This window comes from Ambystoma mexicanum, chromosome 9 (assembly GCF_040938575.1).
Source record: "Ambystoma mexicanum isolate Mex_15411 chromosome 9, UKY_AmexF1_1, whole genome shotgun sequence".
Taxonomy (NCBI): domain Eukaryota; kingdom Metazoa; phylum Chordata; class Amphibia; order Caudata; family Ambystomatidae; genus Ambystoma; species Ambystoma mexicanum.
This window is the reverse complement of record NC_090931.1, coordinates 465683737-465709786: the sequence shown is the minus strand read 5'-3', so window position 1 is coordinate 465709786 and position 26050 is coordinate 465683737. Positions and strand designations below refer to the sequence as shown.

Here is a 26050-nt window from a genome sequence, read left to right as displayed (position 1 = left end):
GTCCAGCCTCTTGGTTGCAGGATACTTGGCTCCTGTATTCCTTCGTTCGTGAGAACTCAGGAGATCGACATGGTAGTGGTGTTTCCAGCCCCCTCTTATCCACGGTTCCCTTCGCGCCAAAACGGAGGGGAGCCAATGGGAGATCCGCTCATCAACACACATACCATACGTGGACCAATCACGGACCATGGTGGTCCCAGGCATTCACACCACCCTAGACTCTCTGGCACCCAGGATGTGTATTGGGACCAGACATCCCAGCCCACACCCTGGAGGCACACAAACGACATGTAGAAGCCCGTGAAAGCAACCACGTTTCGCGGGAAAGTACATGCCCAAATAAGGAAGGCCCCGGGTCGCCTGACCTGGGGAAGGTGAAGGGAGCAAGACGGTCAGTGGACAGGACAAAGGAGCCTCGTGGTCTGGCCATTTTGGGAGCCAGGCCACCATTTTGGGTTCAGTGCGAAAAACGTGCTCAGAACGCCAAAAGGAGCTCAAAATAAACAAAACGATCGCTGCCACCATTCCAGTCCCTGAATGACTTGCACCGATCAAAATACCATCCTAAAAGAGTATCTAGGGCCTGTAGAAGGCTAGAGACCCAAGAGAGCTGTAACTCAGCTTACAGTGCCCTCTTGTGTCATGTTGCACTAAAGCCGCAACATGATAAAAGAAACTACGGGAAACAGCGTTCCCCGGTACTGACTGTCTTAAGGGCATGTCAGTTTCCCCGTAAGAAAAGAGCGAAAGCCCAGAGGAGTGCGGCAGAAGGCTGCACTTCTCTGGCAAAGTCAAGAACAAGGTGAAAACAACAGCAAAAAGTTTAGGGGTTGCCACATGGAAGGAAAATTACTTACAATTACGAAATCTTTCCTAACACACAGCCAGAACGTTAATCGCCCTCCCGGGGACAGGAGTTGCCAGCACTGCCGAGCATGGTGGAGTAGAGGCAAACTCATCTTGCACACCCTTCGGACATCCGGTTCACCCATACATGGGAGGACACGGCCCCCACACAAGCGAGAATCGACGGAGTCTGTCCCTCTCACACTTGGCATCAGGACTTCTACGCCAGGGAATATGGCTTACCAGATTTTCTCCTGCTTAAATTAATTAAATCCCCAATACAATCCTAGGGGGAAATTCATTTCTCCAGCTTTCTGTGGCAAAAACTCCCTCTAGGTGCTCATAAATGTTGGCATGTATGCGTCCCCACTGATAACTGGCTAAGACAGACAAGCCTGCCACCGGAGCTAAAGGCCCTGTGCCCCAGCCCACTCCTCACTTGCCAATACCCAGGCTCAAAGCAACTCTTCCACTTGGATAGGTGCAGTGAAAGGCCTCCTTGGCAGGAACTACCACGCCGGACTGTCATGGACCAGGAAACACTTAAGCAGGCCCCCTCCTCAGCGGGAGGTCCTGGGAGGCTGTCACCCCAACTTCCATGCACCCCTAGCCCAGCCAGTAGCGCAGGGAGTAGAGCTAAACATAGATACCCCTCCAAGCGTGACACAAAAGGGTAGCTGGAGCAGAAGGTGGCCCAATCACCCACCATAGCATGCATGCCAACTGTTACGGGGGGATGGTCATGGACACCGCTCCCACCCCTAAGTGGTATTCTGGGACACCAGTACCATGGAGGCCCAGTGCCTCAAGGGATTGATGGATGGGGCTGGTAATGGTCACCGCACCAGCCCCCTGAGGTGCTTTAGGACACCAGCACCTCAGAGGCTCAGTGCCTCGAGGGAGTGCTGGGGGGAGTGGGACACCCAGTCTTGTAGGGGCAGGGAAAGCCTTGCCAGCTCATGCGGACCCAGACATTAGTGGCATGGTGTTGAGGCCACTCGTAGGGCAGGCAAGGTGTCACAGTTCCCTTATGGCACTGTGCCGGGAGATGTTTGCTCGTGTTCTTGTCTGCCCTGCATGTCGACGGTTCTTGTGCGGCTCGCAGTGCGGGAATTGACTGGTGTTCCAGGTGTGTGGTGTGATTCATGCTCTTGGATCACCTGGCAGTGCCTATCGCTTCTTCTCCTGTGCCTGACAGTCTTTCTCATGTTTGGTCATTCACATGCGGCATCTCAAGCATGGCACAGTTAGGGAGGCGCCCAGTGCCCTGGATGTTCACACCATTGGTGTGGAGTTCTGATGAGCCTGAGGGTGGCAGATCCACCTTGGCACTGCTGGAAACACTCCACTTTGGTGACATAGTGCTGCCGTTGGGGCCCGGGGTCTAACAGTGTTGCTCCGATGCTAAGAGCCTAATATCTGCCTGTGTTGACAAGGGTCATTCTCCCTCAACTGTTGAGGCCGCCTTCTTTGTTGTGCTCTACCAAGCTGGTGACAGCACAAGGCTCCTGGCAGCCAATCCCAGAAAAGCATTTGGTGGTCCATATTGGACTGCCTCACTTAAGGTTTTTGTGTGGCCTCCATCGCTACTAGGGGCTGCTGCTCGTTAAGTTCCTGAAGACTTTCACAATCTACCACTGTAGTCGGAAAGGATAACTGCATCACCACCTGAGGAAGAATGGCCTCATGTCCATATCTTGCAGTAGTACCTTTTCTATTGGTAGAACTGAGGTTAGCCTTTCTTGTCCTTCCCAGATTGTATGGATAGCTAAGCAGTTCTTAGGGGGCAGCCATCTTTCTTGACCAAGAAGCTGTAGTACTACTGTCTCTTTTCATATGGGCTTTTGCTCTCAGTGTAGCGGTCTTCGACTGAACACGTGTTTCTGACGGGAACAGTTTGAGCTTCGGCCAAGCTTCCAGCCGATACATGTGTGCACAATGCGCGCACCAGGTCCTTCAATTGGGTCATGGTCTTCTGCAGGGATCTGGACTCTGCATGTAATTACTCTGGCCTCTGAGAATAGTCCTTTCTGCGATGCAGGCTTTGAAAGAGGTTTGGGTCTTGCTGAGTTGGTCCAAGGCCCCCTGCAGTTCAGCCCTTTCATTCGACAGGCGCCTCTGCAGGTCATCCTCTAGCGTTGTTAGCTCACCCCCTGCTGCTTCAGCATTTCTAACGCTAACTTTGAGGTGCTCACCCGCTTCTCCATAAATGGCAACCATGTCCACACACTGCTGGGCAGCTGAGTGCCATGCCACAAAGCGATGCAGAAGGGCGAGGTGGAGCCCGGCTGCCATGAACAGCACCAGCAAGTACCGAAGCAGCATGGCTCCCTGTAGGGAGGTCGATTTTGTTCTTTCCTGAGCACCATCGTAATGCTCCGGACCGGAGCACTTTTATCTAGTTCGTCACCAGGCCCGGGATCATGGTGAAGGGTGCCTCTTTTCTTTCTTTGCCTCTCGCCTGGGGGCGGGGCAGCACCACTCTCTCCCTGGCGGGAGGTTGTTATATTGCCACAGCTTCTCTTCCTTGTGGCGGAACGCTGCGAGGGCGCACCTCACCACACGGTGGCCCGGGCCTGCACCCCGACTAGGGCAGTGAGGCACAGGCCAATCCTGGCTTGCGGTGTGGTCGGTCGCTCCTCTTCTCGCTCTCCCTCCTTTCTCTTTCCTCTACTTAGAGATGACTACTTCCTTGTTGCCAATGTTACGGGGGGGCTGGTCATGAACACCGCACCCGCCCTCCAGTGGTATTCTGGGACACCAGTACCACGGAGGCCCAGTGCCTCAAGGGATTTATGGATGGGAGCTGTTCATGGACATCGCACCAGCCCCTCCACCCCCCAGAGTTTCTTTAGGACACTAGCACCACTGAAGCCCAGTGCCTCGAGGGAGTGCTGGGGGGACACCCAATCTTGTAGGGGCAGGGCAAGCCTTGCCAGCTCATGTAGACCCAGGCTGCCTTCCTGGCAGGGGGGGGCATGGCACCCTGGCCTGCAGACCCTGCTTACACAGGGTGGGCCTGCAGGCCAATAAGAGAGACTCACTCAGATCATTCTGTTTCGGAGTCTGCAGCCGTTCTGTTAAACGTGCCTGCAGGGCTCCCTTTTATTAACATAGTCATGGCCTATCTTAAAAGGGCAAATGCACATGGGAAGGACACATCCCCTTTAAGGGGCAACACACATGGGAGGGCTACTCTGTAACACCAACCCTCTCGATTTAGTAAGGAGTCTGCCGATTTTTCCATTAAAAATATTACAATTTTTCACTTTCTCACAACTAAAATAATTCAATCCATTCCTTTTGGGAAATTAATGTCTACCAATGTCTCCCTCCCAGGTGCTCCAGAATGGTAATCCTGTCAGGATGGCAGGAAAATTGAAACGGACACGTTGTGGTGGCTGGGAGTTTCATGCTCTCAGTACAGAAAGCTGGGGCCTATATGGTATATACAAAAAGACGGAATGGATTCCTGACGGTAAGGTTGAGATCTCACAAGTAAATACTGGGAAGTGGAAGTGGGACTTGGAGGTAATGTTTCTTTAATTACCTGTGATTTCACGGAACAGCATTGTAAAGTTTTAATGACTGACTGCATCTCACACAAAAACGATTGTGAACCAATGGTGAAGGTTTCATTTTGTATAATAACTAACATTACTAAAGGTCACAGAGGGGGGAAAAGACCCTTCGTTTGAAAAGCTACATTTTAACTTGAAAATGTTACGTGCAAGTGGAAGATGATATCACAAAGGACGCTAATGTAACATTTGTAAATCCAGTGCACCCGTGCCTCGACTTCAGATGTCCGACTGTGTTGATGCGAGACTACTAACCTTTTGCCGCTTGGGTGGCAGCAGAAAGCAGTTTCCTGCTCGTCCCTTTTCTGTGTCTGGCACAGTTCAGCGCAAGGTGACGTCGATGTTTTGCGCCTTTCCCGTAAAAGCTGACCGTCCCTAACGACCGACCACAGAAGTAGCGTTTGCCAGGCACGTGAAGTTTTCCAGGCTTCTTTACAATCGGGGTAGCCGTAAGAGAAATACTGCCACAGAAACCCGCGGCAAAATGCAGTCTACGCTAGCTATTTACAGATACTCTACCAACCCATACAGAATAAGACGAATGGGTGCTCTCACGGACAGAGAAAGAGGACTAACCTTCCTCAAAGAAAAAGGACTAACATCCCCTCCTCGAAGAAAGAGGACATACATCCCATACTAAGCACTACATCATCTGAGAATTGCATGGCCGTCTTGAAATTACATTTATAAATACACTAGTGTCTAAAGAGGTAGTTGTGTTTAATTGGTTGAATTGAAACAACAGTATATAAAATGATGGTCATATTGGAAATGCAATGTGTGATGGCTGGCGACTTTGCAAAAGTGGCAATATGTGATAAATGACAATGATTGCGTTTTTGTACGATTTGCAGATATAAAAGATGATTAGAACATAAGTTAGCCATAAACCTTATAAATGTGTTTTGAAACAATAAACATTTTGTTTTGTTTACCGCAGAATGCATAAGAGGTTTTTTTCCACAATCATTTTATTTTATGAGGTGTCAATGGTGGGATGTTTACCTCTATTGAGAAATACAGAAGCGACTTTCGAGGAAATATTTACTGATATCTTTATTACTTCTAGTCCCACTCTTCCTCTTCCCAGTACTTGCTTGTGAGGTTCCCAACCTCCATCTGAGGAATACATTCCATCTTTTAACCATAGCTCTCCACTCACACGCTTTTGGCGGGTGTCACCGCCTTATAAACAGCTGACTCACCCGCCAAGCCTCCTGCACGCCCATTCATTTCAATGGGCTCTCACCCACCAAAACCCAAATCAGGTATTTTCACCCGCCTTTGCGTCACAAATGGTTGAGAGCTAGGTTTTAACTACCACCCACACCGGCCCCACCCTTCCAGACATACATGCCAACATTTGAACTTTAGTAAGGAGGAGAAATGTGCACGCGCACAGCTTCTCGGACCTGCAGCACCTTTTAAAGGAAATGTTGGGAGCCAGTTAAAAAAAGTGCAAGAAAACAAAGCAGGGCATTTAATTATCTAAAGAGGACATTTGCTGCAAATAGAGATCTACCATAACCATCATTAAAAAACAGTATGCTTACCTGTATGTGGATAGTCAGCTCTGTGATCTAAGAAGTACCAGTCTATAAACCTGGAAGATGAGTAATTGACAAAGATATGCTGGCCTTAATGATGTTGCCCGCTCCAAGTCAATGAAGCACAGATGCGCTTATCCATTCAATGCAATTTCACAAATCCATGTGAGGCAGCAGTTCCATTGTGAAGGCTCTTAATGTCAGGAATAAGGGAAGCCACTCTTGTGACCCAGGAAGAGCAAGTCTGGACCTTTGTGAAATTCTGCACTGGTGATTAAGGGCAACTGGGGAGAGCATTTTCCTGTAGAATAGCTGTGCTTACTATTGCAGTTCCACTTACAGAGGATTTTTATAAACCCTCAGAATTCAAAGATGTGTGTCCTAACTTGTAGTTATGATATGATATGATATGGCATTTGTAACGCGCCTATACACAAGGTTTCAAGTTGTTCCTACAATTGAAATGACTCCAAGCAATTTAGAGTTTTTCAGGATCATACTTGCGTCATCTGAGCAGGTTTGAAAGACTTCTAGGATGGTTTTGGTCCAATTTCTCGCTTTCTCAGATCTTCCTGAAATGCCTTGCTTGGGTTTTGATGTAATTTAAAGGATAGTTCCGGGACTTTTTTTTTATTGTCCCTACGGGTCGGCCATGTGTTTGTAAGCATAAATCGGTAGATCGTAGGAAACTTTCCTATGGACCTTACCCGACTTTTCGCCCATTATCGCACTCGAAATCAGCCTCCATTTTGTGATAATCCTATCATTCCGCCGCATCGACCTGGCTCACCTGCCTTTGCGGCACTAAATCAAATCCCCCGCCCCTGAAACAGACATTATCAAAACATTCATATTCCCCGCCTCTCTCCGTGACGTTACTGTGCTGCGTAGGCAAACGCGCCCAGGCGTCTTCTACGCGACTCCACACAGACCCCGGAAATCAACACAGATCAGCTCACAATACAGCGCACCACAATTCGGAATATGAAACTGTACTTTGAAATCAAACCGCAAGATTGTAAATGTGGTAAAGTACATTTATTTGACATCAAATGTTTAGAGAATATTCAGCGATTTGCATTTTTATTTGCTCATGTTCCAAAAAGTTCGTATTGAGGAACGCGATGGTCCTTTGCTGTACACAGGGTCTTAGAGCATCTCACAATACAGCGCCACAATTCGGAATGTGAAACCGTGGTTTAAAAGCAAACGGCAAGATTGTACATTTGGCAAAGTACGTTTATTGGACATCAAATGTTTAGAGAATATTCAGCGATTTGCATTTTTCTTTGCTCTCGATCCAAATTAGTTTGTCTTGAGGGAAGCGATGTTCGTGTGCAGTACACAGGGTGTTGGTTTACGATAAAAATAAGCTCTTCGGTCGCACTGATAATCGCATGGCTGTTCCAACAACGAGGCACTAGGCCACCACAACGGTAGGTATGTTGCATCTAACCGTTAGTACCGCGTAAGGGCATACTTGTACTTGGCGATCGTCCCATAAAATGGTCAGGGTGGTAACGTTGTTCACGCGGAGAAGCAACTGGCGGCTGTAGAAGCCGTCCGCCGGTGTCCGGTACTCGTGACACAGACAGTAGTGAATGATGTACCTAAAAACATAAAAAATGAAATTAGTCTCACCATCAGATCCTTATTAAAATCATAGCGAGGACAGCGCTACTGGGTGTACACAAGTGTTTAAAGGCGTGGCGAGGCAGGGAGGGGGGGGGGAGTGGAGTACAAGGTAAGTAGCATAAAATAATAAATAAATAGGGCCAGCTGGTGGCAAGTGCAAGGTAAGTGCAGAACAAGTGCTGGGAAGGGGGGGCTGTAGGATACTGAGACAGTCCCCCAGTGCAGGGGTTGACAGGGAGGCAGTGCAGGTGGAGAGTGGAAGGGCCCAGGACCGAGGTCGCAGACAGTGGACCAGTTGTAGCAGGGGAGAGGGAGAGAGAAAGCAGAAGCAAAGAGGAAGGTTTTGAGGTGCTTCAGTAAAAGCAGATGTTTCTCCTCAAGATAGTGCGCGGTAGAAAACAATATGCCACATAGAACGAACAAGTACAACTGAACCCGTCTTTAAAGCCACTGTATAGTAATGAAATTGCGGTATAAACTCATCAAAAGTTACTTACATTATATTTGCATTTTCCATTGTGTCTCTGTGTAGGGCAGACCCGAAACACCACTCCTTCTTTGCCGACGTTACTTCTTCTAATGAACGTGGCTCATTGTTTCGTTTCTGAAATTTTATTCATTATCTTTTCTTAGTCTTTCAGGATGGTCCCGGCCTGTCAAGGTCAAATCACAATAGAACCTTATACTGGGTCGTGGGCCGTTCCGCCACCCGAGCAAAACATCAAAGCAGCTGACCTTCACTTTGAGCGAGCACACATTTCTAGTTAGCTGCAGTTAGTGTAAGGGCATCTTGTCTGCGTGCCTTTTTTTTTATTGTCCCTATGGGTCGGCCATGTGTTTGTAATACGGAAACATTCTATAATTTTTGTAAAAATGATTTATATTACTGTTTGGTTTAATTGCAATGGGCCTGCAACATGAGGAGACTCGAGAGAACAGACAATCAAATTACAATCATTTAAACCGTGATGTGTATTTCTCAATGAGCTCTGCTTTAGGTGGACATGGAACAGAGGCAATGTTGGGTGGCAATGCAGTTGTCCCCTGCATAGGTTCGTTCACCACTCCATGTATGTGCCTATCGAGGACATCTACGATAAGTCTCTCAATAAACTCATATTGCATATCCTCAAACACTGGTTTGATCACCCATTGTTTACTTCTTTTAGCGAAGGCCTTATTGTAGCGAAGCGTCCCTAAAGTTCCGGTCGTCCTACTTTGTTGACGGCCAACATTATGGTTATGTGCCAAGACCGCTAGAAGAGTCCGATTTATCATGCCTTCCATGCCAAAATGCAATCTTTTGGGCCTGTACTTTAGGCACATATTGTGGAACAACTCCAAATCTCCTGTGTGGCAGAATTCCGTGAGTCCCCTCAAATCTCTTGTTATAGTTTTATCAAATACAATCTTTTCAATGGCCTTGTGAGTGGGTGATGAAGGAATCAACCACTTCTTCTTCCTTGCCTCCTCTGTGGACAAATGGCCATGTTCACATTTGTGGAAATGCTCATTTGTCGACCATCGATGTACGTTGCTACAGTGCAACATTACTGACCGCCATTTTTCCAGTAGAATTTCCAACGACCCTTCACATGTTTTTGAGCTCCACCAAAGATGGTTGCTGATTGACTTGGACCACTGTGAAATACCTTGCATATCTTTTTTTTTTCCTGCAGCCGACAATTTTTTATTGATTGTTTTTGCAAGATGCCATACGTCAAATTGGTGATTTATATTTTTATACTCTTCTCTCATTGTCTTGGCAATTGAAACGTGTCTGTCCGTGGCTATCAGGTCGATCACCATTCCCCGCGATTGTAGTTCTTGCAATGATGCTACAAAGCCAACTTTCTCCATGGCCACTGAGGATGTACTTTGTGACACCTGCACGACCACCGAACTCACAATTTTCTTACTTTCCATGTCCTGAAAGTGGTAGGTGCAGTACTTGGCTGAAAATCCTGGGCTGTCGCACTGTCCATCACCGGCTAGCCTGAAGCGTTTGCCCGCGAATGTACTTTCCATTGACATTTTTTCCATTCTCCAAGCTTCGCTGATGGCTGGAAATAGATAATCGGTTTGGTATTTGTAGAACTGACTTTTCGCAATGAAATGGATTCCCACAAACTGAAAGAAATACTGTAACTTTTTAAAACTTGAACCACTAAAAAGTGCGGCCGCTGCACAAAGTAGATTGCCTGCTGGCAGTTGCCCCAGCATGGGTTGTGCAGACCATGCGAACGGATGATATTGTGTACAGGTGGCATGTATTTTAAGGTTAGTGCCTCGAATTGCACGAGTCACATTAATCAATGGCTCCCCACATACTTCCCCACCAACCCAATGCCCACATTTCATCATCATAATAATATCCATCAAACAGCTATCGAATACAATGAATTTGGCCTCTTTCCTTATACTGTCACTCTGCATCCCAGCTGGTTCGGCCTGTAACGTTGAGGACATGTCACTCGCATGAAAGGTACAATCTCTGATATCGTCTTCCGCTATGCTGAGTGATATTGATGGTGTTTCATTGTCGTCCACTTCATTCTCTTCCATTGCAACATCTGTTCCTTGTCCGGAGATGGGAGAAAAAAACAATGTCTTCAACTTTCGCGCGCTCTTATTTTTTGCGGGTGTGGATTCTGTGAATTGATCTCCGACTGCATCCAAACTACCAGGAGGACATTCACTATCAATGGCTGGTGGTGGTATAGCTCCGTTGTCAATCACTTCATATTCTTCCCATTGGCACGATGCATCTCCAGTCTCAAGTCCCTGCCAAAAGGTTTGACAAGCAACATCTCTCGTTCGCTTCACTGTCTGTGTAGATCTAGTTCTTACACCCACTCGCAACTAGAGGACAGATTAGAAAAGGGATGTTCAGTTTAAACACAACTTACAGTATTGAACTATTGACAGTGAAAGACAACATAATATAGTGAACAGGACACTAACCTTCTTTTGCTTTCTTTTCTTTGAAACTTTCTTGCCTCGTCCTTCAACATCTGGACGCTGTTGCTCCGACTCGTGTGTGCATGTCTCCACTTCCTCTCGCGCTGCAACGACTATATTTTCATGATAAGCACATCCATCACTCACTGAGGCTCCATCGACTCCCTGAAACATAGAACTTTCATTAGTATGTATAATAATATTGAAAACACAAAATGTACTTGGGGACCAATACCCATACGTACATCTCAATAGCAAAACACGAATGAACGCATTGTGTAGAACATTCAAACGACAATAGTTCACGCATTGTTGATCTAGTTAGATTGAACTGTCAAGATCCATACCTCGGGCTCCGCATAGACTTCCATTGATGATATTATTGAAGATGACGCTTCAGCAACTCCCTGAAACACAGTAATTGCATTAGTATGGTTTTCTATTTTGTTTAAAAGAACATAAACTTTCTGCAGGCGTCAACGGCTCATCTAAATAGACCTGCACAAATGATCAGTTGTCTAAAATAAATAATGGATATCTAAATATGATTCGATTTGCTCCATCGTTGGAAGTGTCACCACCCAGAGATCTGCATCAACTACTAGGGGTGATGTTCTTGTTGAAGAAGCTCCGTCAGCTCCCTGAAACATAGTACTTGCGTTAATAAAGAAGGAAGTATAGCGGATGTAATCACGTCATTTGATCTCGCATGATTGATCTGTCAGTATCCATACCTCGAAATGCATAAGAACATCAAGGGACGCTGTAACTGCGGTGCACACTTCTGCAAGCTGTTGCGCCGACCCGTAACTGCATGCTCCCCCTTCTTCTTGGACTAATGCTCCATCGACTCCCTGAAACATAGGACTTTCATTAGTAATGAACACAATATTGAAAAAAGAAGACACATAGGAGGGCGACGACAGAAGGACATACCAATGGCTAAAAACTAAAGAAACATTGTGTGTAACAATCACGCTACAAGAATGCAAGATCTGATGATCTCCATCGATGGAACTGTCCGGAAACGTACCTCGAGCATCTGAGTGACATCTACGGTTGTCGTCAATGCGTTGGACTCCTCAGCATCTCCCTGAAAGACAGTACTTGCATTATTTTGGATCAATTAAAACTATTGATTTACATGCCTAAAACAAGTCAGTGTCAGAATAGCTAAGTAAGATTACCCGATAGGCGCTTGAAGTGGCTGATGACTGCAATAACGACACGGATGGAGAATCTTCCGCCTTCATATTGAGTGGATACATAAATGGGGAAATTATTGTTAGCTAATGCTACACACTACCGCAAGGCCGAGAGACAAATACGTAAACTTGACTCACCAGTGGAGGGATGTGGACGAATAGAGTGGGAATAGCGGTTGAGAGCAATTTTCGCCTCGCTCGCGGTGTTTTCTTCTTTATTAGCAATGATGTGTAGTACATGTCTGGGCTAAAGTGCCTGCTGCAGATGCGGTATCGATCACCCCTCTTGTCCGCAAAGACTTCTAGGACTCTACTTTCTAGCTCAGAGGCTGGATATCCGCAATATCGGACCCATTCTCTTATCTGATCTATTGTCTTAGGGAAAACATGCATTATAGTACCTTCAGATTTGTTATGAGTCTTCGAAGGGCAACCGCCAATGGAACAGGCAGGCATTATGGAAAGTTCTGAAAAGTAAAGATCAACAATTCTCTATGAATACCAATGTGTTAAAACATTAAATGACACATAAAAGGTTCAATGCAAGGTCCGTTTTGGTTCTTGGAACTATACATGTTATTCACATGCGGATAAGTATTTCAATAACTTTCAAAAAATAGAAAAAGTAATTTGACTAAACTCAGAACATGTGACTAGTTCCTTGCATGTACTGTCGTGAACGAAAAGAAAACATGGATGCAATTTGATGACTACTAGCAAATAGATATAAACTAAAAAATTGGACGCAAAATGATTATGGTACATGGACTTACCTTGACGAACAAACAGTTAGATGCAGGGATCAGAGTAGTTTCTTGTCGTAGAACAGGGAGCAGTTCACAGGTTGCAAACTGACGAGTTTGCTCAAAGTGGTCACGGAAGTTCACAGAGACGAAGAGCAGATAACCAGCACCTTCACGGGTTGACTAGCAAAGCGCAAAGAAGTTCTCATTAGAAATATGAAGTGGGTTATAAAGAATTCGAAACAGGGGTGTGTTTGTGAATGAATGACGTGTATATGTCGTGGCATTATGCGGATTGCAGGGGGGCGTCCAGCGTGAGGGGGGATGCTTGGCAGGAGACACGGGGTCTGGAGGTAGACATGGGAACAACAACCCATGCTCTATAGACCACTTTGAAGTGTACATGGTCTTTGGCACCTTTTGGCCTTTATCGCTCCCTGACAGCTCCACTTGCCAGCAGCGCAAGTACCCTGGTGCGAACTGCCTTTGATAGGGCGGGGGGGGGTGGATCGGGGCGGTGGTCGTGCAGACAAGACACAGGAAGACTCGTGAATTGAGACACACTTATGTGGATTGCAGGGGGGCGTCCAGCGTGAGGGGGGATGCTTGGCAGGAGACACGGGGTCTGGAGGTAGACATGGGAACAACAACCCATGCTCTATAGACCACTTTGAAGTGTACATGGTCTTTGGCACCTCTTGGCCTTTATCGCTCCCTGACAGCTCCACTTGCCAGCAGCGCAAGTACCCTGGTGCGAACTGCCTTTGATAGGGCGGGGGGGGGGTGGATCGGGGCGGTGGTCGTGCAGACAAGACACAGGAAGACTCGTGAATGGAGACACACTTATGTGGATTGCAGGGGGGCGTCCAGCGTGAGGGGGGATGCTTGGCAGGAGACACGGGGTCTGGAGGTAGACATGGGAACAACAACCCATGCTCTATAGACCACTTTGAAGTGTACATGGTCTTTGGCACCTTTTGGCCTTTATCGCTCCCTGACAGCTCCACTTGCCAGCAGCGCAAGTACCCTGGTGCGAACTGCCTTTGATAGGGCGGGGGGGGGGGTGGATCGGGGCGGTGGTCGTGCAGACAAGACACAGGAAGACTCGTGAATGGAGACACACTTATGTGGATTGCAGGGGGGCGTCCAGCGTGAGGGGGGATGCTTGGCAGGAGACACGGGGTCTGGAGGTAGACATGGGAACAACAACCCATGCTCTATAGACCACTTTGAAGTGTACATGGTCTTTGGCACCTCTTGGCCTTTATCGCTCCCTGACAGCTCCACTTGCCAGCAGCGCAAGTACCCTGGTGCGAACTGCCTTTGATAGGGCGGGGGGGGGTGGATCGGGGCGGTGGTCGTGCAGACAAGACCCGTTTGCCGCAGGGCCTCACCAAGGAGAGGCCATCTAACTGAATGTAAGAGGATGGCTGCAGGATCTACTACATGGAAGGCAGGGGGGTGAGTTTATAAATACCTCACCCTCCCAGGAGAATATACACTAGATTCATTTAAAAAATCAAAACAACCATTGTTAAAATATATGTTGGGCTTTATTTTAGATTTTAGTTAAACATAAATAATAAACATTACACATTGTAAAGTTGAGGTTGCAGCACATCGAGGGAAAATCCGCGGTATTGTCCACTGTCACTGGGGAAATGTTGTCTAATGGCAAGTACCGCACAGGCAGGTATTACTCTCCGAACGCGGTGTCCGAGCCTCCCATGAAGCCACCAAGTGAAGCAACGATAGGCCACCAGCCTGTACCACCTGTGAAAAAAAAAGATGCAAACTGTTTTAAACTGACCAAACTTTCTTATCAATGTCGATTCAGGTAACACATGTCATTTTTCTTAGAAAAAAATTATATCTAGAAAATGCACTATATGGAACCAATTTACATGCGTTCGAATGATATGTAAATGTAATTTTATATGTGGGAGACGACCATGAAATAGTGGTGGCATCACTGACATCACAAACAGAGTATACTTACTCGTTACTCGGATTACGCGGACGAACAGTGCCACGAAGTTCGTGCATAAGCACCATCATCATCCTCAACACTGTCCGCGAGAGGCAGGCTTCCCTGAACTCTGGCAGCTCGGTGATGCATTGCGGACTTGGCCCGCCTTCCTGCAGACTTTGCTCGCTTTCCGAAATGTAGGCCAAGCACCCGGAATTTTCACGGCAGCAGCAGTTCTCCTCCTCAGTTGGCATTAGCTCGCACCGATTGCACGTGCACCAGGTGGAGACGCCGTCCATGCGACATGGTCCAGGCTCTTCATCCGTTGACTGGTCCTCCCAACTGCCGTCCGAATCCCCATCGTTTTCGCGTGCTTGCCTTTCCAGTAGTTCCTCCTCGGTGTACTCGGGCTCGTACATATACGGCATTATTGTGGCCATTGTGCGGTAAAGATAGTAAAATAATTTACAGAGATGGTACAGGTGTTCACACGGGCTACAAGCGGCGAAGGTAGCTGACCAGAGCACAGAAACGAGTCACAGAATACTCAAAGTAACACAGAGAGAGTAATGGAATCGAAAATCTGCTGCTGTGTGTTGTGAAACGGTCTGTTTATACTTATTGGGGAAAGAGGCGTCCTGCCATTTCCATGGCAACACGTCAATAGCTGAGGCGCAGCGATTGTTGACACGAGACGTGCTTGAAATGGGCAGTACGCGTCTGCTGATGTCAGGCTCAGGGGCGGGGGATTTGATTTAGTGCCGCAAAGGCAGGTGAGCCAGGTCGATGCGGCGGAATGATAGGATTATCACAAAATGGAGGCTGATTTCGAGTGCGATAATGGGCGAAAAGTCGGGTAAGGTCCATAGGAAAGTTTCCTACGATCTACCGATTTATGCTTACAAACACATGGCCGACCCGTAGGGACAATAAAAAAAAAGTCCCGGAACTATCCTTTAAGGCTCTTGAGGTGTAACATCTGGACACTTGGAATTCCAGAGTTTCGATTCAACCCATGTGTGATCTCTGGTAAATGCTGTATTTTTTGTTTCTGCAATATTTGTCTTCCATACATGCCAACATGCCGAGTCGGTTTATGGTAATTGCACCAAATACCTTGCATCGACATACATTTGCATCAAAAATTTTACATCTAAAAAATTTCCATCAAATGCATTTTTTTTGTCTTTTTTGTATTTTTTGGGGGGGTTCCCCACCTAAACCCCCGTTTTTATCCTTTAAAATGCATCTGAACAAAAATTAACCCTTTACCCCCCAAAATATGCATTCGATGGACATTTTTTAGATGGGAACATTTCGATGCAATGGCATTAGTTGCAATGACCAGATATCTTCCGAGGCACCTGCAAGGGAGATTTCTCCAGAGAAATCGGGAGACAATTTCCCCATGGGAATGTATTGGGGGAAAGTATCATTTTAGGCGAGAGAACATGAAAAATATCAGTTTTTTGCTCTGAAAAAACGTCAGTCTCCCGCCTAAATCAGGAGGGTTGGCATGTATGGTCTTCATGTGCAATGAAGCGCGATTTCCAAGTCTGTGCAACAAGTGCTATACTTAATGGTAAAGGAATGCACTTGTTTGTGTAAGTTGAGTTTTAAAAAAAATCAGATGTTATGTATCCACTCCCCTCCCCTACAGGTTAAAAAATCTCTATCTGTTTTTCGCCATCCGGCTTATCTTCCTACTTGCTTGCAGGAGAATTAAAATAACTGTACTTAAACATTTGCGGCCTCATTGTATTTAAGGTATGATAAAACCACAGGAAAAAAGTTAAAATATGGACTAGGTGTGTCCTAAAAATGCATTGCCACTTATTGATGCTGCTTTTACCATATGCAAAATACAAAACCACTTTTGCCAGACATGGTTCGATTTAAAAAATGTTTTGCCTCTCAGTCGTTTAATGTGCTCACAGTTGCTCTTGGCTTGGGAACTACTTCAGTTTATTTAATGTTGCCAGTTGGATGGGTGCACGTTACCTACTTTTTGTTTCTTGTTCTTGATTATGCAGAGGAATTGTGCAAAATAATTTTGAAGAAATGTGTGATTCATGGCAGAGAGAGGCAACATTCCTTCCTTGGCCTGCATACCAGTGTCTTCTTCTGTGGCTTAACGTCCCTTGTTCATTAAAAATGTATATAAAACCAATTGGTTGTTTAAAAATGATTTTTTCACGGGGAGTATAACTGCATTTTTTCTAAATGTTTTTTTCTTCTTTTGATTGTTTTTATTTGTTCCGCTTCCAGCACGTTATAGCAAAGCTGCCAAAAAAATCAATCTGCAAGCCAGTATTTGTTTACAATGTCAGCATTCTTCTAAATACACCCAATATGTCTCCACGCGGATCGTGATCAAAACTTCTTACAATGTGACTCAGATACATCACCTGTATAACGTGCCTGAAATAACAAGACAGGTCTATATTTCAATGTTCTCATGGCAGACTAACCCATGCATCCGTCTGACTTTTTCTTTTAAGATCAAACATGCAAGCATTCATTGCAAAATGCATACATTTTAAAGATTGCGCTGCTTTTCCCCACCAGTGATAGGTTCTAAGAGCGTTTAGATTTCACGTGAAGCTTAGAATGACAGCATAATTACAAAAATATTTCTGAATGGACTTAGCTGCCTGTTAAGATGGATTTCTGAACTCTGTCCTGGAGGGGCAGAGGTTCAGAAGGCCAGCCTAGTTTCTTGGAACAGGGTAACCTATGGGCAAGCCAGACCAATCAGGGTAGCGATCGCGGCAGTCAAGACTAGGTCTCAAGAGGGGTGAGGGTGACTGAAAGCCCGCAATGAGCACACAAAGCAAGGACACTTACAAATTACTCCTAACAGGCGTTATATTAAAAATATATACACATTTGTTATAAGGCCTTTGTAACATTGACCGTACCGAGAAATCACAATAAAACTCAAGTAAACCAACACATACCAAACCAACACATACCAAACCAATACAATATATTATATATACAAATGCAAACGAGTCTAACGAGTTAGAAGCACGAAATGTGTAGACCACCTAGATGGGGAGGAAAACAGGCAGTGCGAATAATAATTAGACCCAGTCCGCCTTCAGAGGCACCTAACTAAAAGGAAGTCCAAGCCCTACGAAGAGTGGAGCCTTGTGCTCAAAAGTACCTGCACACGCTGGTGCCAACGGGCAAAAAGGGGAGTCTCTTTGAGGGAATCAGGCAGTTTAGTTCGATGAACAATTGAAGATGAACAGATCTCCGCGACTCCAGCGCAGCCTCCACTGTGGACAGAAGCAGAGCGCGAGTACGGAAAGGCGTGCTGTTAGACACAGCGGGGAAAAGCGATGGGCTACTGCAGGAGGGCGACCAGTTCCTAGCGATGCTACTCACCGGTCCCCGATGCAGGCAGACCCAGGCTTCTCCACGTCAGTTTCAGTGCTGGCAGGTTCAGATACGAGCAGGGGACGTCTCGGCGTCGTGTAGATTCCGCAGCAGCAGAAGTTGAGTTGAGGATGTCCCAAACGCGGTGACCCCACACAGTTTGTTACCACAGCAGGGCAACGGAGCGGCCGTGTGTACTTCAGCCAAATGTACACTACTCACTTCAGACCTGGGAATGCCAAGTGTACGAATTGGGTGAGAGTGACAAGGACTCGTAATAGGAATACAACACAACCTGACGGCGGTTACAGAGCAAGACTCCTGGGTAGGATGGTCAATCTGCTGGATGGCCCAGAGACACTTCCGAAGGCTTACGTGCAGGAGATGGTGAAGATGCCGAGAATAGTTGTTCCCACTATTCCAAGGGGTCGAAGTACCAGTACAGGCCTTCTAGTTCGATCAGAGGTAGAAAGGGTTTCACAAAGCGACAGCAGTGCAGAGGAGAAGTCCTTCAGCGGGTCACCAGTGATTCCTCGGTTCAGCCTCATGGTTGCAGGATACTTGGCTCCTGTATTCCTTTGTTCATGAGAACTCAGGAGATCGTCATGGTAGTGGCGTTTCCAGCCCCCTCTTATCCACGGTTCCCTTCGCGCCAAAACGGAGGGGACCCAATGGGAGATCCGCTCATAAAACACTCACACCATATGTGGACCTATCACGGACCACGGGGGGTCCCAGGCATTCACACCACCCTAGACTCTCTGGTGCCCAGGATGTGTATTGGGACCAGACATCCCAGCCCCCATCCTGGAGGCACACACAAGGCCTGTAGAAGCCCACGAAAGCATCTGTGTTTCGCGGGAAAGTACATGCCCAAATAAGGAAGGCCCCGGGTCGGCTCGACCTGGGGGAGGTGAAGGGGGCAAGACGGTCAGCGGACAGGACAAAGAGCCTCGTGGTCTGGCCATTTTGGAAGCCAGGCCACCATTTTGGGCTAAGCGTGAGAAACGCGCTTAAACGCCAAAAGGAGCTCAAAAACACAAGAAACGATAGCTGCCACCAATCCCGTCCGTGACTCACTTGCACCGTTCATTTACAATCCAAAGAGAGTATCTAGGGCCTGTAGAAGACTAGAGACCCAAGAGAGCAGTAACTTAGCTTACAGTGCCCTCTTGTGCCATGTTGCGCGAAATCTGCAACATGATAAAGAAACTACGGAAAACAACGTTTCCCGGTACTGACTGTCTTAAGGGCATGTCAGTTTCCCCGTAAGAATGGAGCGAAAGCCAAGAGGAGTGCGGCAGAAGGCTGCACTTCTCTGGCAAAGTCTAGATCAGGGCGAAAACAGCAGCAAAAAGTTTAGGGGTTGCCACATGGAAGGAACATTACCCACAAATAAGAAATCTTTCATAACACTGCCTAAATCATATGACAGCCTTCCCATGTTTAGTGGCATATGAACGAGGGCGCGTAACCGACACCTACCTCTGATCTACTCACTCGACGTAAGAGGGTTTTAGCAGACGCCGGGCCTCGGCCAGTAATGTTCTCGTCAGCTGAAGAAACTGCGGCCACAGGCCAAAATCCATTCCACAGCGGCACAATGAGCACCCAGCTCAAGTTGTACACATGCTGAATTTCACTTGCTCAATCAGAGTCACTAGAGCCAAGTATCTTTTCAGCCAATCAGAGATGCTTGAGTGGAAGGCACAGCAAATCCAGTTCAATTAGGTTATTGTTCCGCCCCCTCAAGCGTACAATATTGTGCTAAGTGCTGACAGCCAGGCTGTCAATCATTTGCTTTACAATCCGATTGACTTCCTTTGCCTTCATCAGTGTTAACTGAAGGAAATGAAAACCAATCTGGTTTGAAATATTTCAATCGGGAGTCGGGAGGGTAGTCTGATTTATGGGAGCCTCCCTTGCATAGCGGGGGGCTAGCATGTCTGCTTCCAGGGAGTACAATGCTCCCTCACCCCGACAACATGTTAGTTGCAATACCTGCTAACACACCATGGAAGGTTTTTCACGCTGCACAAGGGCGGCCGAGGAGGGTCATAAGTAATGTGACGAGGAAGAGTAGGACTAGGAGTACTGAAGATTACTGGTAAGCAACCAGGCCCTTACCTCCACATCCCTCTTCCTCATCCAATGCTAACTTGTGAGGCATACCAAAGACAGCAGTGAAAAATAACACCAAAAATATAGACCAACCATGTGCAGTTGCAACACCCCATCACCAACTTTATTTTAGAAGTCTACAACAAATCGTCCTTGAGGAAAAGTCCCAGCATTCAACACCCCTTCCCCAAAGGATGAAGACCCTTGCATTTGCAAATTGAAGTGATCGTGTCTGGTAAAAGTATTTGGGTCGTCCCAGTTAGCTGCCCTGTAGATTTCCTGAATCAACACTCCCCTCACCTCTGCCCAAGATGCCACCATGCCTCTTGTAGAGCGACCCCAAACAGAAGCCAGCAAAGAGACCTGTGCCCCAGAATAGGCTAAGTCAATGGTCTGCCTACTCCAATGGCTAATCGTAGTCACTAATGGTTTCAGGCCAGGCTTCGAGCCCCCAAATGTCACAAACAGACTGTTAGACGGCCAAAAAGATGCCATTCTGTATAGAATAGCCAAGATAGTCTGTTTCATGTCCAATTTATGCCACTGCTCCTCTTCAGGCGAGGTGGGACTGGGAAAGAAGGACGGCAGCATAATATCCTGTGCCTGATACAACTATGAAAGGACTTTAGGAAGGATTCTCGGATCACATCTAAGAACCAAAGAATCTGTGATAACTGTCTGGAACGGAGGTGTGTATAACATTCTAATTTCACCCAGCCTCCGGCCGAGGTAATTGGCCACCAAGAACACTGTTTTCCATCTGAGAAACCTAATATCTATGGACTCCACTGGTTCAAAGGGAGAGTCCTGCAAAGCATGCACAACCAAGGGAAGGTCCCAAGGAGCAACACCCACACACACCTTGGGTTTAGAGAAAAGGACACTTTTTAACAGCCGGGAGACCAATGGCTCACACTCAGAACTGAGAACCAAGGGCTCCCTGAAAGCCCAGAATGCCGCCCTCCTGGTGAAACTGCAAAATGAAAGTTACGGAACAGTCCAGGGAGCGCACTGGCTTCCTAACGCACCATCTTGCAAAGTCCTTCCAATCCGCCTCATACACCTTCCACATCGAGGGATGCTGGAATTCTGAATAGCTAACACTAATTGCACAGTTAAAACCTGTCTACGTAATCCCTGCCTCTCAACCCCCAAGTCGGAATCCGAGAGGCAGGAAGTCCACGCCCCTTCCAGAGCAGGCATGAGATCGAGGGCAGGAACCATCCCATATCCACAACCAAAAAAGAAGAGGGTACCAAGAGCGCCTTGGCCACACCGGCACCACTACAATACCCTCTGACCCCGAGTTATGAATCTTCAGCAGTACCTTGGGAAGCGGCGGGATTGGAGGAACGACATAAAGAGGCACCTGTGGCCATTTATTTATTTATTGTGCATTTGTTAGGTGCATTTACAACAAGTAAATTGCGTTTCAAAGCACCCACAGGGCAGCAGAGAGGGAACATGGGATAGAAAACAATTAATACAGTGGAAGATAAAGACAAACCTACCAGGCCTTGTGAGAATTCAGAGCGTGGAAGTACAGAGAAAGGAGAGGGGGAGACGGATAGGGGGGTAATTGCTGGGGTGCCCGCGCTCCTGAATGAGCAGCAGGTGTAAGTGCCCAGAGTAGGAAGTGCTAGGGAACTTTCATTTGTAAAAAATAAAAAGGTAAGTGCAGGCCTACAGTGGCAAAGGCCAGTAAGTGTCAAGGTAAGTACTTTGTGTAGGCGGAGGCTGAAGGCCAATGGGTTTGGGAGGCGAGGGCCCCCGAAGGGCACACAAGGGGGCCCTGGTCACCAATCACAGAGACCGTGAGATTAGCAGAGATTAGCAGAGAAGGGCAGAAGGGAGGGATGAGTGAAAAGGAAAGTTTGAGGTGGTCCGGCACAAGAGGAAGGGGGAGGCTGTTCCATAAGAGGGAGCCAGCTGAGGAAAGAGACCGGCCTCCAGCCCTCTGTTTAGCAAAATGCTTGACACACAGAGTTGGTACCAGAGGAACGTAGAGCTCTAGAGGGAGAGTATTTAGTAAGAGCAAGTTGCAGATAGCATGGTCCCTGGCCCCGGACAGCCTTATGGATGATGCATTCCAGTGACAAGGCATGCTGGAAATGCATCGGAGGGACAGGGCCTCCGTATCCTTGTCCTTTACTGCTTTTTATCGCGTGTTCCGTCATGTTTTCCGCATAGGAGTTCATGTGGGATTCCTGGTGGTGCAGCTCTCTTTCTTTTGGTTTGGTGAACGGACCCGTGGGATACCCTTATGGCATCCATGGGTGGGGGTACAACCCTGTGCCCCTAGTGTATGTTTTTGGGCACCTGTGGGTGGCCCACAGAGCAGGGTATGGGCTGGTGGCAGCTCCATGCTGAATTTGACAGGTGCGCAGAGTATCCTCCATTTTGGGATACCCCGGCCCTGCCATTGGGATCAGTTAATTCCTGATGGAAAACAAGATGGCCCCGGTGGCCCCTTGCTTTCTATTACCCATTACCTTGTTTCCCAAAGTCCTGGGAAGCCCTGACTCTGTCCCTTCAGCCTTCCCGGTGATGTATGTTGTGGGTACCTCCTGTGGGTGGGACCCGGATGAATAGAGTGTGTGACGAATATGCATTCTGTGTTGTGGGTGTCTAGTATCTGGTGGTTGACACAATGACTGAGACAACCCTGCCTGAACCCGGTATGAATGCAGCTTGGAGTGTTGAATGGCTTGGTACTTGTCCCAATACACAACTTGTTGTGAGTGTCTGGAGAGAAGTGAATGGCCTGAATACCTCGTGTGCCTGATTGGCTGCCTGCCTGCATGAATGCCCGTAGTCGTGATTGGATGCTTGAGTGTGACCCAGCGGAATGAATGGGAGATCAACAGTATATCTGGGGACCTCTCACTGCTAGGAATCATGTTCAGAAGCTGAAGTCCACTACGACGAGTAACTGGAGTAACTGACGCTTGACCTTGAAGCTCTGCTGGACGAGAAGAATTGCTGTTGCTCTCCTTCCCAATCTGAAAGCTGCTGTGCTTCTAAGGACTGACCCAGAGAGGACCTGGTAAGGCGCCCTCTTCCCGAGCTACGAGGGACCATCGTGCACAGCTGATCTTTGCCAACGCTCCCTGGTAGACAGACCTCGACAGGCTGCCGACCCGATATGGGGACTGCTGCAGAACCCCAAAGAGAGGCACTCGGACTGTTGTCCGCCACTGTCGACGACCGCCATCGCCGACCGGAGCCGCCGTGCTCCCGTTTGCCTAAGAACTTTAATTGATCATCGGACGCTCTCGTCTGCATCGTCATCCGCTTGTCTCTCGCTGGAGAAGGCCCGACCGTCGATGCGCCGAGGCGCATCCACCGGTGGGTTTCCCGTCACCTAAAGACCACAGAGATGCCGACGACTCGATGCCCTTGCTGGGCCACAGTTCATCATCTCTTTGCGGTCCAGAACTATCGTCACCGAGATGACCCACACGCCTCTTCCTTGCAGGACGCCAACGCTCTGTCGTTGACGAGCACCGCTAGGAACGAAGCTGCCACTTCCCTTCCGTAGTTCACCCTGTTCACCGTCGGACCTTCGACGACCCGTGACTCCTGCCTTAAAAGGTACGCACTCAAGAAGGGCCGTCGATTCCCCGACACTGAACGCCAAGTTCCCCAACACCTCTCGACGATCAATGGCTCCCGCCTGAAAGGGAGGCACTCAAGAAGGATCGGTCGACGCATCGTCGGAGAACTCTACTCCACCAGGTACATTGGGGGGGGTAAAATCTTAATAGGAAGAAGTGAGACTATTGAACATATGGACTGGGCTTGTGCGATATATCTTATTTTACAGATTGCCCAGGTGGGGGGATCTCCACACAGAACTGTGTCTAGGGTACGGGGCCAGTATTCTGCCTACTGTTTCAACCATCTTGCGTTCCTTCCTATCTCTATTGCTGGTTTCCTCGTTATTAATCTGTGTGACATTTTAACCGTACAGTTGATGCACTTTAATGAGATTTGATAACATTGGTGGTACCACTTTAGAATTGTATATATTTATCATTATTGACTTCCAAGTACAAAGTGCTTTATTGTGATCGCGTACATACCATTGAATATTAATTATATAAAGACTGTGTTTTCAGTAATACAGTGTGTGGACATTCCTTTGTGGGGGTTTGGGGACTACACTGTACTTAAGAACCAGCCTGAATCACCTCCTGAGAAGCTAGGCCTTGATTGCTCGTCCATTGCTCCCGTAATAGAGAATCTTGGCGGGGGTCTTCTGTGCCTCTCCTCTACCATGTAGAGAGTGGAAGTACAGACACCCCCTACCAGTCTTTACACTGGTGGCAGCGGTGGGATGCTTATGGTTTTAAGAATCAGTGTATAACCGTGCCACTTACAAAATATCTGCACTTTATTAGATTAAGGTTTGGATGTGTACAAAATAACTGCATTACAAGCAATGGAGTCTATTGCGAATGGTAAATTGACTCGGATGAGCTTAGAGGCTCACCAGAGTGCTTGTGAAGCCTGGGAGTTAGACTTTGTGGATAAGTCTAGGGGTGAGCTGATAGCTGCCCTCGTGGACTACCAGACCGATGGTAAAACTCTTGATGAGGTGGGGAATGCAACCAATAAGGACTCTGCCCCTGGGGTTTCTACTGAATCTGTTTCTGGGAATGCCGCCATTCCTGCTGCCTCTGTTCCGAACCCCAGCAATTCCTTGGAGCTTGAGTTATTAAAGATGAAATTGGCCTTTGAATATCGCAAGTTGGAAATAGATGCTGAGCTTAAGAAGGAGGAGCTGGCTCAACAAGTTGAACTCAAAATGGGGATCTTGAACTCAAAGACAAGGACACTGAATGTCAGAATCCAGCTAGAGAAAGCTCGAGTTGAGACTTCAGCGAAACCCAGTGAGAGTGTCAGGTCCCCGGCAACTAAATCTATGAAGGATTTGGTTGGTGTGTTTTCGGAGGGTTCTGATATCCTCCAATGGATTGAAGCATTTGAAATGGCTTGTGCAATTCATGATGTTAACAAAAGAGATTGGGCTAAGTGTTTGCTAAGCACAGTGCCTCAAACTGGATATGACTGTATTCTGAAGCTGGGTGTGGAAGAAAGGGGCCAGTATGAGTGTATGAAATCTGCTTTGATTGCCAAGTTTGGCAAGACGCCTACCCAATACCTTAAAAGGTTCAGGGATTTTAAGAAAAGAGAGAATGTGTCTTGGGTTGACTGGGTGAGTGTTGCGCACATGAATATGATGGGGCGGATTGATGGTTACAAGGTGAAAACTTTTGTTGAATTGTCCCACCTGTTGTTTTTGAGCATTTTTCGGAAGCCTGTTCACCAGAGCTGCGTCAGTATGTTGCTGACCAGAACATTTTGGATCCCTTTAAGCTGGCTAGGTTGGCTGACAAGTGGGTCTCCCACCGGGTGTCCCCTAAGGACTCCAGTGGGAAGGACAAGGACAAAGAAAAGGGAGTCCCAAAAGCAGTCAAAGTCGAATAAACCTAAACCCTCCTCTTCTAAGACCCAAAAATCTAGTGGGGATAAGTCATCTGTGGGTGGGAATAAGAGTAGTGGTCCACCTGCTGCAAAGCAGGCTCCAGGTGGTTCCAGTACCATACCCCGCACTCCCGGCACTTGGTGGGACTGTGGGCTCTGGATCACAAAAGGGGTGACTCCAAGTGTAAAGGTAAGGCGCTCGGAGTACACGCTGTCAGCCTGACCTACCCTTACCCATGTCTGAGGTGGAGGCCACTGTCCTCCCCTCCTCTACTGGGATTACTTTTGTTGCTCCCGTAGGGATTTCCTTAGTGTCCCTTGGGACCTGGGACCAGTACGTGGAAGTACTGGTGACTATCCCACAGAACACTCGTAGATTTTTGAGAAGTGTCCTCCTGAATGGCCAACCTTCTACTGGCTTGAGAGACACTGGGGCAAGCATGACAGTGGTGGACAGGACCGTGCTCAAGCCAGAGGACTATGTAGATGCTCCTCTGAGAACCACCAGGTTAGCTGGTGGGCCTCCCAAATTATCGACTGTAGCCCGAGTCACACTCGTAATTGGAGA

General features: G+C 47.6%; 1 protein-coding gene across 7 annotated transcripts in view; it reads right to left on the bottom strand.

Annotated features, from left to right (window-relative positions):
- LYRM9 (LYR motif containing 9) overlaps positions 1–4996 on the bottom strand; it is a 173760-nt gene extending 168764 nt beyond the window's left edge. For 6 of the 7 annotated variants that reach the window (XM_069615008.1, XM_069615004.1, XM_069615007.1 and 3 more), the window contains exon 1: positions 4683–4990. The gene's annotated coding sequence lies outside the window, so the exon portion shown is untranslated. Of the gene's footprint in view, positions 1–4682 lie in introns of all 7 variants that reach the window. The other variant, XM_069615006.1, reaches the window with a different exon arrangement.
- Positions 4997–26050: the final 21054 nt, after the last annotated feature.